This window comes from Gossypium hirsutum, chromosome A02 (assembly GCF_007990345.1).
Source record: "Gossypium hirsutum isolate 1008001.06 chromosome A02, Gossypium_hirsutum_v2.1, whole genome shotgun sequence".
Taxonomy (NCBI): domain Eukaryota; kingdom Viridiplantae; phylum Streptophyta; class Magnoliopsida; order Malvales; family Malvaceae; genus Gossypium; species Gossypium hirsutum.
In genome coordinates, this window is record NC_053425.1 from 35,339,665 (window position 1) to 35,354,205 (window position 14,541).

Sequence of the window (14,541 nt, forward strand, 5' to 3'; positions counted from 1 at the left end):
GTTTAGTTTGATGGTTTGCAAGACGAGGATCCCAACGCTGACTTCGTAAATTTCTTAGAGTTTTGCGACACTTTTAAAATTAATGGCGTTTCTGATAATGCCATTCGCCTTCTGTTGTTTCCCTTTTCGTTGAAGAATAAGGCTAAACAGTGGTTGAACTTGTAGCCACCAGGATCAATCTCTACGTGGGAACATATGACCGAAAAAATTTTATTAAAATATTTTCCGCCGGCTAAAACAGCCTAATTACGTAATAATATCTCCTCTTTTGTGCAGATGGATTTAGAAACACTCTACGATGCATGGGAAAGATACAATGACCTTTTGTGAAGATGCCCTCACCATGGGTTACCACTCTGGCTATAGATCCAAATGTTTCACAATGGCCTGAACCCTTCAACTCGGCAGATGATTGACGCAGTGGCTACACCTAATGCGGCTCACGAATTTATTGAGGAGATGTCTCTGAACAACTATCAGTGGCAAGTTATGAGGACAAAGCCGACGAAAGCAGCCGGTGTTTTCAACCTCGATGCAGTTACTATGCTATCTAACCAAATAGAACTCTTAAATAAAACGATTGACGGTTTGTGTGGTTCTACTCAGGTACATCTAGTGATGAGGTGCGATTCGAATGGAGGAGGAGCATACACAGAATATCAACCCTTCAACCCTAGCATCGAGGAGGAACAAGTCCAATATATGGGTAACAATAACTCTAGACCCCAAAATAACCCATATAGTAACACTTATAATGCAGGTTGGAGGAACCATCCTAATTTCTCGTGGGGCGGTCAAGGAAATCAAAGGCCACAACATCCTCTGGGTTTTCAACAACCACTTTACCAGCAGGAAAAGAAGCCGAACCTTAAGGAGATGTTGACAAAATTCATCTCGGTGTTAGAAACTAGTTTCCAAAATATCGAGACAACCCTTAAGAATCAACAAGTGTCAATTCAAGGGCTCAAAACTCAGGTAGGCCAACTCGCCAAACTGATTTCTGAACGACCACAAGGTAGTCTACCGAGTAGCATTGAATCTAACCCAAGGGAGTAAATCAATGCAATTACCATTCAAGATGCAGAAGGGTTAGTTGCACCTGAACCAGAACCGAGGAAAGAAAATGGGGTAAGTAAAGGTAAGGGTGAGGTGGACCACAGTGACCAGAAACCAGTAAGTAAAGAATACAAACCTCGTGTGCCATACCAAAACGTGACAAGGAAAGACCACACAGAAGAACAATTCAGTAAATTCCTTAAATTATTAAAAAAATTACATATTAACTTACTGTTTATTGAAGCTCTTTCGCAGATGCCAAACACAGTCAAATTCTTAAAGGAGCTTTTAATAAATAAATGAAAGTTGGATGAGGCGTCGCATGTGTAGTTGAATGCAGTTTACTCAGCAATTCTATAGAATAAGCTACCCAACAAATTGAAAGATCCAGAGAGTTTTACGATTCCTTGTTTGCATTGGCTAACTTAGGGGCAAGCATTAATGTTATGCCTTATAAAATGTTTAAATAGCTAGGTCTTGGGAAACCCAAACAAACTAGGATGAGCATTCAATTGGCTGATAAAACCATTAGATTTCCTAGGGGTATCATTGAAGATGTTCTTGTTAAGATCGATAAATTTATATACCCAGTAGACTTTGTTGTTCTAGACATGGAAGAGGATAGTAACGCACCTTTAATTTTAGGACGACCCTTTTTAGCGACTGCTAGAACCATTATTGATGTTGGTACAGGTGAACTCACACTTCGTGTGGGAGACGAAACAATCACCCTTCAAGCTCGTAATTCGAGTAACACATCAAAAATTAAAGGTGGTTGTATAAATCATTCTAATAGTACTGATCATGTTGTGAAACCCTCTGTGCAGGAAACAGTTACAAAGAACACATATGAGCCATGTTCAAACAACAACAAAGGACCTATCTATAAAGAACGAAGGCTACAAATCGAGGAGCTAGATGAATGGCAGACACAGAAACTGAGAACACTTGATAAACCAAAACTGAGCCAAGACGAGCTCAATACCTCACTAAATCAAATAAAGATTGGAGACAAAGTACTACTAGATGCAGCAGATCCTCGCATTACCACTCCTGAACCTAATGAAGAAATTCCTCTTACGGTACTCAGTATTTTCCCATATGGTACAGTCGAGGTAATTTACCCCAAACTTGGTACTTTTAAGGTAAACAATACTCGTCTTAAACCTTATGTTGATAAAGTTGATAGCAGGGATGAGGAGTGTAAACTCTTCGCACCACCTTCACCATGTAGAAGAGAGGTAAGTCGAGCTTAGACTATAAACAAGCGCTTCTCAGGAGGCACCCCGAGCACTAACGGTGTTAACTTCTTTAAATTTTAGTCTTTAACATTTAATTCACTAACTGAGTCACTGAACACAGGATTTTTAGAACCACACAGCTAGGCACACGGGTGTGCCGTAGGTCGTGCACATACCATGGGATGAAACACGACTGCGCGATACGGTCGTGTGAAAATAGGCAAAATTTTTTCCCCAACATGGGATGCGATAAGTTGCCACGGCCGTTTGACATGACCGTGGTGAAACTGCCAAAATAACACGAGCGTGCAACACGTCCGTGATTTGAAACCGTGGGCAAACCTGTCAATTTAGCACGAGCGTTTGACACGCCCGTGCCCAGCCCCGTGGTCGACACTGTCAAAATAACACGGGAGTGTACCAGGATACACAGGCGTGGGAGAAGTGAACGAAGATTGGCACGGCTGTGCAACATGGCCGTGTACACCAATGCGCCCAATTTTGAAAACCACGAAATGTACGGGCTAAAATGAAGGTACACGAGCGTGCCCCACGGCCGTGTGCCCCAATTTCTCTATAAACACCTATTATTTATTTTATTTTTATCTTTATATTTTGAAATTACTTTTTATTTCCTTTTAATACTAATTTATCTTGAGTTTTTACAATTTTTATTTTTGGTTATTTCATTACGAGTAATTATGCTTCATTATATTTTTTAAGGAGTTCCTGATTTTATCACAGTCATAAAGAGCTCCAAAGCTCATCATCAAACAGGAACTAAAAACTCCAATGGCCCAGGACTTATGAACTAATGAACCTCTACCACCACCAGAATATCCTCCTGCACTCTCATTATTGCCTTGGCCGATTATTCTCCATAACTCCAAATCAAGGAGTTTATTCATCATTCAGGAAGTTTCACTTCTCTCCCTATCTTATGATTACATATCTATCTTTTTCAATATATCTATCTTTGTACATTGAGGGCAATGTACATCTTAAGTGTGGGGGGCTCTTTTATATCATTATTAGAAATCCCTGAATTTTGTCTTATTCTCACGTGAATTACTCATATCACTATTAGAATGAATTTTAATTAATTTATGATTTTTATTGATATGTCTTGAATTAAAACATAGGCAATTATGCATTGATTGTTTAAACTTTAAGACATTAGGGAATCAAGCATGATAAGTTGATTTTTGAAGAATTAAAAACTTTTAGGCTGTTGTCCTAAGTTTAGGCATTATCTTGAGTTGAAACTCACAAGTTTAAACATAAAAAAGCCATAATTTTTGTGAGATCTTAAGCCTTTAGAGCATATTTTATTCCTTTCATGCTCACTTTCATTATGAGTGCGTCAGTTTTGATTTTTATTCTAGAACTTGCTTGATTATGCATGTCAAGACCACACCATTTGATTTGATATGTCAAGATGATAAAGGCACTTAGGTTTAACCCACTCACTCCACAAAAGCCTACCTCCATAATTAACCCTTAGTGAACCCCTTTTGAGCCTAACAGGCCATTAATTGATTTACCCTCAATATTAACCCATAACCCATTATTGTTGAAATCCTCTAATTTGATCCCTATTTTTGTTGAGATTTGATTTGAAAAAATTGCTTAGCTATGTTTTGTTCTTCTATGTATTTGACTTATTCTTAAAAAAAAAATACTTACATACATGTTAGTAGTAATTCGTCATTTTTGAACTTGAGTGTTAATTCCATATTTCGAGAAGAAGCTCACTTGTATTCAATTGATGACTAGTTATTTTTCTAGCTAGATAATTTTTCAATTCAATCTCGATTCTAACCTCTTCTTGCAGCTTGTGACCACACCCCCTAACCAAAGCCACATTACAACCCTTTAAAAGACCTTTTTGATTGATGTATTAGCTCAATATATAATGGTGGAGATTTGATTTTCAAGCAAGCCTATGGCAATAACTTTTCATATTGACTAATAAGTGCTTTAATTGATGATCTTAAACACCTTGAGTGATTTGAGTGAATCTTTACTGAGAATGTTAAACTCTGCGATATTTTGATCAAAGGTAATCACTTAGATGAGGGGAGACACCTATGTTTTCGTGATAAAATGCCCAACTTGGAATGCTTGAAACTTTGATGTACTTTTAGTTGAATTTTCAATGTATGAGTACTTATGGATTATTTTGAGATATTATTGATAGGGATTATAAATTAAGAAGAATTTATTTTGATTGTGAGTTGAGGATTTTGCTTGAGGATAAGCAAATGCTTAACTATGGGGGTATTTGATAAGCCGTAATTTATACATATTTTTATCCCATGCCTAGCCCATTTATGAATGGTTTCTCCTTATATTTGGTGAATTCGATGCTCCTAATCCTTGAATTTCATGGTTTATACTTAGGTGAGCATAGGAGAGTAAAAAGAGCGAGAAACGGGCCAAAAACAGAGAAAATGGATCCACGTGGGCAATCAACACGGCCTGGACTTCCTAACACTGGCGTGTCACACAGTCGTGTCCATTTGGCAGGATTGAAGCATGACTTACATCGGTAGACTACACGCCCGTACCTATTCTACAGCCTTGACCGTGGGCATGTCACACGGCCGTGTCCATTTGGTAAGATTGAAGCACGACTTACACGGGTAGAGTACATGCCCGTGCCTATTCAACAGCCTTGACCACAGGCGTGTCCTTGTCGAGCCCAAGTATAGTCCTATTCAGAAAAGGCCAATTTTTAGGGCTCTTAGGCATTCAAAACCCTATTTAAACACCTGAGGAGGCACTTAAGAGGGGGACGCAGAGTAGGAAGTAAGGAATTACTCAAGGAAAGCCGATTGATCCATCTCAGAAGCTAAATTCATCATCAAGACTGAAGATCTCCCTTCAAGTTCCTTCAGGAGTTCTGGGTTTTCTTATGTTTTGTTATCTTTATGCTTTTGAGATGTTTTCCTTCATAAGTATGAACTAAAACATCTAAATACCTAAGGGAATGAAACCTAAGACGAATCTTGTTATTATTATCTAAATTGTATGATAAATATTTGATTTGTTCTTAATTATGTGTTCTTAATTCTTTTTTTAATATTCCAAGATATTGATTCAAGTTAACGCTCTTATTCAGAGGAGGAATAGACATTGTCTAAGAGTAAATTTGTTGTAATTAAGCGGAGTTGATTGCGTGCCTAGATATAGGGTGACAAGATTTTGCCAAATTAGGGTGAAACCTAATAAGGGAATCTATAGATCGAGTTAATGCAATTCTAGGGTGTTAATTAGAAAGCGATTTCAATTATTCAACCTAGGGTTAGACGTTATTAGTCTCGAGAGAGATAATAATATAACTTAGGGATTTCTACGGATCAAGTCAAATGAATAAATTGTCTGATTCAAAGTCAAATAACAAGTGAAGTCTAGGTGGATTTTTCCTTAGGTATTGTCTTAATCAATCAAATTTTCTAAAAAGAATTTTCCAAAATTTTCTTTCTGTGCATTCTTAGTTTAGTAATTAGTTTAGATATCCAAACCTCTTGATTTTTAGGCTAGATAATAAACAGGAAGTAAATACTAGTACTCGTGGTTCCTTTGGGTTTGACAATCCGGTCTTGCTAAACTATACTACTGTTCGATAGGTATACTTGCCTTAATCGTGATAATAAGTTAGTTTTAAGAACGATTCATTTATAAATTTTTAAAACCTGTCACAAATATCACGCATCAAGCCACTATGAGTTCTTAGTTATGCCTTTCGGTTAACTAATGCACCTGCTATCTTTATGGATTTGATGAATAGAATTTTCAAACCCTATTTAGATCGATTTGTTGTTGTATTTATTGATGACATATTGATTTATTCGCATGATGAATCCGAGCATACCGAGCATCTGAGAATAATATTACAAACTTTGCATGATAAGAAATTATATGCGAAGTTTAGAAAATGTGAATTCTGGTTATGAAAAGTTAGTTTTTTGGGCCATATTGTATGAACATTAGGTATCCGAGTTGATCTGAGCAAAATTTCAGCTATTTTGGATTGGAAGTCTCTGAGAAATGTCTTCGAAGTTTGCAGTTTTCTAGGACTTGCTGGTTATTGTAGACGGTTTGTAAAAGGCTTTTCGATGATTGCAACTCCATTAACGAAACTAGTTCAGAAAGATGTGAAGTTTGAATAGTACAAAAAGTGTCAGAAAAGCTTTGATCAATTGAAAGCACTATTGACTAAAGCTCCAGTGTTAGTACAACCCGAATTGGGTAAAGAATTTGTGATCTATAGTGATGCTTTGTTGAATGGTCTGGGATGTGTGTTGATGCAGAAAGGCAAAGTCATTGCTTATGTTTTGGAATAGTTAAAGCTGCATGAAAAGAACTATCCGACGCAGTTAGCTGTGATGGTGTTTACTTTGAATATTTGGCGCCACTATCTGTTTAGTGAGAAATGTCACATTTATTCTGATCATAAGAGTTTGAAATATCTGATGACTCAAAAAGATTTGAATCTGCGACAAAGAAGATGGTCAGAACCGTTAAAAGACTATGAGTTTGTTATTTATTATCATCCGAGAAAAGCAAATGTTGTTGCTGATGCTTTGAGTCGAAAATCACTATTTCCTCTGCGTGTGATGAATGCTCATTTGGTTGTGTCCGATGATGGTTCAGTTTTAGCCGAATCGAAAGTGAGGCCGTTATTCATTCAATAGATTATTGAAACTTAGAAGATTGATAATGAGATTTTAACAAAACGAGCTCAGCGTAATTTAGATTCTGATTCAGAATTCAGAGTTGATAAAGATAATTGTCTAAGATTCCGAGATCGTATTTGTGTTCTGAGAAATCTAGAATTAATTTAGATGATTTTGAATGAAGCTCACGACAGTCGTTTATTTGTTTATCCGGATAGTACAAAAATGTATAATGATCTAAAAAAACTTTATTGGTGGCCTAGTATAAAGCGTGATATCTCTGAATTTGTTGCGAAATGCTTAATCTGTCAGCAAGTTAAAGCTAAACATCAAGTGTCTTTTGGTTTGTTACAACCAACTATGATTCCAGAATGGAAATGGGATAGAGTGACAATGGATTTTGTTTCGGGTTTGCCCCTATCTCTGAGAAAGAAAGATGCAATTTGGGTTGTAGTTGATCGATTGACGAAATCAACCTATTTTATTCCGGTATGATCAGATTACTCACTTGATAAGTTAGCTGAGTTATACATTTATGATATTGTGAGATTGCATGGTGTGCCATTATCTATTGTGTCAGACAGAGATTCAAGATTCACATCAAGATTTTGGAAGAAATTGCAAGATGCTCTAGGTACGAAATTACACTTCAGTACTGCTTTTTACCCGTAGACGGATGGTCAATCCAAGCAGATTATTCAAATAATCGAGGATATGTTGAGATGTTGCATTCTAGAGTTTGAAGGTACGTAGGAACAATATTTACCTTTGATTGAATTCGCTTATAATAACAGTTTTCAATCGCGCATCAAAATGGCACCATACGAAGCCTTATATGGTCACAAATGTCGTACACCTTTGTATTGGACTGAGCTAAGGAAGAATAAGATTCACAGATTGACTTGATAAAAGAGACTGAGCAGAAAGTAAAAGTGATCCGAGATAGTCTGGAAATAGCTTCTGATCGTCAGAAATTATATGCAGATTTGAAACGTAAAGACATTGAATTTGAGATCGGAGACAAAGTGTTTTTGAAAGTCTTATAGTGGAAGAAAGTACTCCGATTTGGTAGAAATGGCAACTTGAGTCTGAGGTTCATCGGGCCTTATGAGATTATCGAGCATATCGGACCGGTTGCATATAGATTGTCATTGGCACCAGAGCTAGAAAAGATTCACAATGTATTTCACGTATCGATGCTTCGGCGATACAGATTTGATCCTTCACATGTGATTCCTTCGTCTGAGATTAAGATTTAGTCTGATATGACCTACGATGAAGAACCGATCCGTATTTTAGCTCGTGAGATTAAAGAACTGTGAAATAAGAAAATTCCGTTAGTAAAAGTAATGTGGCATCGACACGGTGTTGACGAGGCTACGTGGGAGCCTGAAGATATTATGAGACAACAATATCCGAATCTGTCCAACAGTAAGATATTTGGGGACGAAAATCCCTAAGGGGGCAGAATTGTAATAGTCTGGTTTAGACCCTAGTCGGAATAGTGGTTTCAATACAATAAATTTGAGTCAAAAATATTTTAATATTATTTTCCGTGCTTATAATATGTGAATTAGTATGTGTGAAAATTTCGTGTGAAAATTTAATCGTTTGTATGTTTAATTTGATACAAAGACATAATCTTATAAATTGTAAAAGTTGCTTACCATATGTTATGTAACACCCCGTACCCGAGACCGTTGCCGGAGTCGGACACGAGGGGTTCACAGACTAAATTCGCTTACTATCGCAGTCCATTTTAAAATTTTCCAGGCAGTTGGCTAACTGCGACACTGTCACCTTAAAAATCATATCTTGAGTTTCACAACTCGAAAATCAGTTTTGTAATTTTTCCCTGAAACTAGACTCATATGTCCATCTACATATTTTTTTCTAGAATTTTTGGTGAGGCCAATTAGTACAGTTTATTAGTCAAAGTCTCCCATGTTACAGGGATCGACTACACTGACCTTTGCGCATTACAACTTGGATATCTCCCTGCACAGGGCTTCAATACTGATGCCGTTTGTCTCTATAGAAACTAGACTCAGAGAGGAATCCAGACATATATGGCATAACTCCTAATTATCTCTGGTTAATTTATAATGAATTTCCAAAGTCGGAATAGGGAATCCAGAAACCGTTCTGGCCCTGTCTCACGAGAACCTGAATATCTCTTAACATACTGTCCATATGATCATTTCGTTACTTTCCTATGAAAATAGATTCATCAAGTTTCGTTTACATAATTTATTCACTATTTAATTCCAATCCTACTATATTTAGTGATTTTCCAAATCTACATCACTGCTGCTGCCAGCATCTGCCTTTAAGGTAGACTTTACCTATTTCATAGTTTCCATGATTCAACTAGCCCTTTTTGCATAAATAGCACAAATCATGATAGCGATTAACCATTCCATACCAAATGATTATAACATTATGCTCGAACATATATAAGCCATTTTCGCATGGCTATATACATTAACCAAAATATTCTTCCGCCACTAGTCTATTTTAACATGCCATAAGACAATCCGAAACATAGCAGTACCAAACAGTGGATAGTGATAGTGTGACTAGTTGCTGACGATCCCCGAGCCTGTAGCTTCGCAATGAGATCTATAAAACAGAGGAAACAGAGTAAACGGAGTAAGCATTACAATGCTTAGTAAGTTTTAAGCAGTGTCAACAGATAACAATCAAATTATAACATAGTTGTTCGTATTTTTATTTCACTCTTCCTTCGGGCATACCATCCCTTTACCGAATCTGCACATCTCATCATATACAATAGGCAGATAAACTTTCACATAAAAGTGAACTCATGTGACATAGATATATCGTATGATTTCACATCACCTCTCACACTGATCCGATGTCGCATAATCATAGGAATAGTCTCATAGATTGCTCTCGTATGCATCACATAACTACCTTATGATTTAGTGCAAATCAAGCTCACATATAAACTTGGAGTACATACCTGTTTAACCTTTCGCATTGAATATATTTATAAGCAATTCTTATTACGAAGTCTTACCCGGACATAATCTCCACACGAAGTTATCGGGTCTTTAGAGCTCGATATAGTACAAGCACGAAGCTTAAGGACATTAATCAGTGATAATATTCTCGCATAAAGCCTGCGGGGTTTTAACCCGGATATAGTACTGACACAAATGCCCTTCGGGACTTATCACATTTATGCACTTTCACATCCATCACATTGGCCACTCGGCCCTGTCACATATATACACTTTCACATTCATCACATCGGCCATTAAGCCTTATCACGCATATACACTTTCACATTCATCACATCGGCCATTAAGCCTTATCACATATATATACACTTTCACATTCATCACATCGGCTATTAGGCCTTATCGCACATATACACTTTCACATTCATCACATCGGCCATTAAGCCTTATCACATATATATACACTTTCACATTCATCACATCGGCCATTAGGCCTTATCACATATATACACTTTCACATTCATCACATCGGCCATTAAGCCTTATCACATATATACACTTTCACATTCATCACATCGGCCATTAAGCCTTATCACATATATATACACTTTCACATTCATCACATCGGCCATTAAGCCTTATCACGCATATACACTTTCACATTCATCACATCAGCCATTAGGCCTTATCACATATATACACTTTCACATTCATCACATCGGCCATTAGGCCTTATCACATATATACACTTTCACATTCATCACATCGGCCATTAGGCCTTATCACAATTTAGAATTCACATATGGGTTTAATCAATAGCTTATAAGCAACTAAAACAAGTTTATCAAGGTTTACAACACAATCTCAAATTCAGCACAAGCTGTTTTTCCTGAGCAATAGTCACTAAATTATTTATAACTGGAGCTACAAAACTCCAAATCACTTTCCGTAAATTTTTCCTGAATATAGACTCGTATGTCTTCCATCCATAAAATTTCCATAATTTTAGGTTTGGCCAATCAATACCAGATTTTCTTAAAGTTTCCCCTGTTTCACTGCTTGACTAATCTGACCACTCTTCACTACGAATCAAATTTCTCATTATCAGAAATTCTTTTGCTTACACGGTTTCTTTTATAAGAAACTATACTCATTAAGCTTTAATTTCATGTCTCATTCAGCCTCTAATTCAAATCCATGAATTTATGGTGATTTTCTGAATTCATGTTACTGCTGCTGTCCTGAGCAGGTTTATCCCAATTTTACTCTTCTGACATATCCTTTCAGCACTTCATAATATCATATCCATTTGGCAACATATCATATCAATAACTTACCTATACTTCATAATAACCATTAGGCTATATGCATAAAGATTTACAATAGAGTTATGATTCTTTTAATATGTGCTTAACATATCATACTCAATCACATTATAGGCTTTAATACTTAAAACTTACCTCGATCGCTAATGTACGTCAATTCCGACTATTCGACCAATTTCCCTTTTTCCACGATCCGACTTTGTTTCCTTGAGTTCTTGAGCTAAATAAATGCAAATAGATTTGTTTAATATCTTAACCAATATTGTTTACTTATTATTCACATTCGGCAATCTCATAACAAATTCAATATGTATTATAATTTATAAATATGCCATGATTCAAATTTCGTACATATTTATAACCGAAAATGGCAAGAACTTATCAAGCCATGATAGTCACTTATAACTCAACTCAAAATGATCATAAAACCCTAATAACCGATCATTCAACTTATACTAGTTTCGCATACACAAGCAAAACTCGCATAGTTTAGCTTGTTTTCTTATACACTAGTTTAACCACTACGATTATTACCAAATAAATCACATTCAATTAACACTACCCATTTACATATACATCAACTATCAAATTCTCACTCCTTAGCTAATGCCGAATGCTTATATAAGCCCTAAGTCATATTTACACATTTATCAACTTTCCAATTCAACTTAATACCAAAAATTAATGTCATTTAAATAGCCAACACCAAAATATTTGTTCAAAAGGACCTAGCCAAACACCTCACTTAGTTAAAAGTTCCACACAAAACACTAATAGCCAACTCAATTTCATCCTTAATATTTCTTATAACAAAATTTATCAAAATTCAATAAGAAATACATTAAATTCCATGACCGAATTTGCATTTCACCATAATAGCCACTTGCCATAAAACAATTAAGCCACAATCATTTAATTTACCTAGCTTAGACTTAGATTAATAATTATCTAAATTATTTAAACATTCAACACAAACTCTCCTTTAATTAAGCACATATTCGACAAGGAAAAATGGTAATTTAGCAAACCTTAGTTTAACATATAATTTGTTTATAACACATTTTAAGCCTTCTTTTCATGCCGTCAACTCAAAACACATACATTACTCAAATATAACCAAGTTCATATTCGGCAATAGCATCCAACATGATAGCCGATTCTTCCCACTTATCATCTAATGCATACATATGATCATTTGTTTGGCTCAAACGCCCATCCACCATGATTCGTCCAAATTAATATGAAACAATAGCCATATTCTTTATTGACTACTATGGCCGAAAGCTTTATTCATTCCCAAAATCAAATTTTAACATGGGTCAAATAAAGAAGTTGGTAACTAACTCAAAAATTAACTAAACTTTTTACCTTAGTTTAAGCCTAGGATGACCGAGTGGTGTTTCTCCCCTATTCTTCCTTCACATTCGGGTTAGAAGAAACAAAGATGAACACTTAGTTTTCTTCACCCATTTCCCCCCCTTCTCAAGCTTCAAGTGACCGAATGTTTTTGCCCCAATTCTTCTTTCAATTCGGCCAAGAAGACAAAGATGAAGCTTTGTCTTCATTACTTTTCTTTTTATTCTTTCTTTAATCTATTTCCTTTCTTTTGCATAAAATAATGGCCATTTAATTAAGATTTAATACATATTATATATATATGACCATCATGGCCGGCCACCACTTAAAATAAAAGGGGTATTTGACATGCAAGTACAACTATTTGCAACATGCATAAATGGGCCACCTTACATTAGCCTAGCACATTTCTAAATTTTCTCACATAAGTCCTATTTAATAAAATTTCACTTACAATTTATAAAATTCAACCATGAAATTTTCACACATGCATATATACATATTATAGACAATAAATATCACATTCAAACATTTCGGTGACTCGGTTTAGCGGTCCCGAAACCACTTCCCGACTAGGGTCAATTTAGGGGTGTCACATGTTAAGTGCGTCTATTTGTTATGTCTTTGTAAATGAGAGGTCCTTATGTTGTGAATAGACCATTTGAATAATGGATAGACATAAATGCCTATGGTTAATGAAATTTTATATGTTATTAATGAAGGGTAAAATGGTAAAATGTTTATTAGTGTTAATAAAAATAAAGCAAACATAAATTAAGGCCATTATCATCTTTGTTGACCGAATGTATCAAAAGAAAAAAGAAAGAAAAAGAGTTCTAGGTTCGGCACTTTGATTTGGTGATTAAGGTATGGATTTTGTTCGGTTTTTGATAATTTCTATGTTTTTTGTGATTGTTTCTTAGTATACTATCAAGCCCATGTCTCAATTTTTTATTTTGTTGATGATTTTGAGTTGAGCCATTGATGAAATTATAAGCTTTGTGAAGTTAGTTTTTGGTAAATGAGAGATATGTTTTGGGTTAACATATTTTGTATTTGAATTTTTGATGAATTTAAGTTATTTGAACTAAAATGTGAAATAAATGAATATATGGACTTGTATGAACACTATGAGAATTCGTCTAAGCATGTGTACAAAGAAATTTTGTGTATTTTGTGATTTTGTGAATTAAGGACTAAATTGTCAAAATATGGAAATTTGAGGGCTAATTTGTAAAATGCCCTAAATGTGTGTTTGTGGATTGGTTTGAATGATTTGGTGAATAAAAGAGTTAAATTTGAATTTATATAGATCAAGAAATAAAGAAAATGGAATTAGATCGAGGAAAGTCAAAAGTAGTCGAGTAGCCATTTCTATTCATTCAAATTTGTACGAGTTAAGTCTATATACAAATAAATGTATTTGAAATGGTTTATTTATGCTTATATGCTATTGAATAATGATGAATGGCTTTATGCCTTGAATATGAGATATCTGAAAGAGTATCGACAAAGTTCCAACGTCCGAAAGAGCCCATACGAACCATAGGAATAGTTAGGATACATATGTCATGACATAGGATCCGATATGTGTTTTTGTGAAATACCACATCTGGGACATTGGCATCGACTTATGATTTACGTGTCAGACCATGTCTGGGATGTTTACATCGTATTTGATTTCGTGTAAGACCTTATTTGGGATAGTGGCATCGATATTTGTTTACATGTAAGACCACGTCTGAGACGTTTGCATTGTACAAGCTTTCCGAGCTATTCACGTATCCTTATGATTCTGAATGGTTCAACGGGCATTCCGAGAAAATAAATGGCTATGTGAATTTGTCTCCGACTCAGGTATGTTTGAATTGTATACCATGTTTGAGATTGAAAG

At 35.6% G+C, this 14,541-nt stretch overlaps 1 non-coding gene across 1 annotated transcript; it reads right to left on the bottom strand.

The window, feature by feature from the left end:
* Positions 1-239: 239 nt before the first annotated feature.
* Positions 240-350, bottom strand: LOC121217527 (small nucleolar RNA R71). The gene has a single exon (XR_005913621.1). It is a non-coding gene; the product is annotated as a small nucleolar RNA R71 (small nucleolar RNA).
* Between the last annotated feature and the right edge of the window lie 14,191 nt (positions 351-14,541).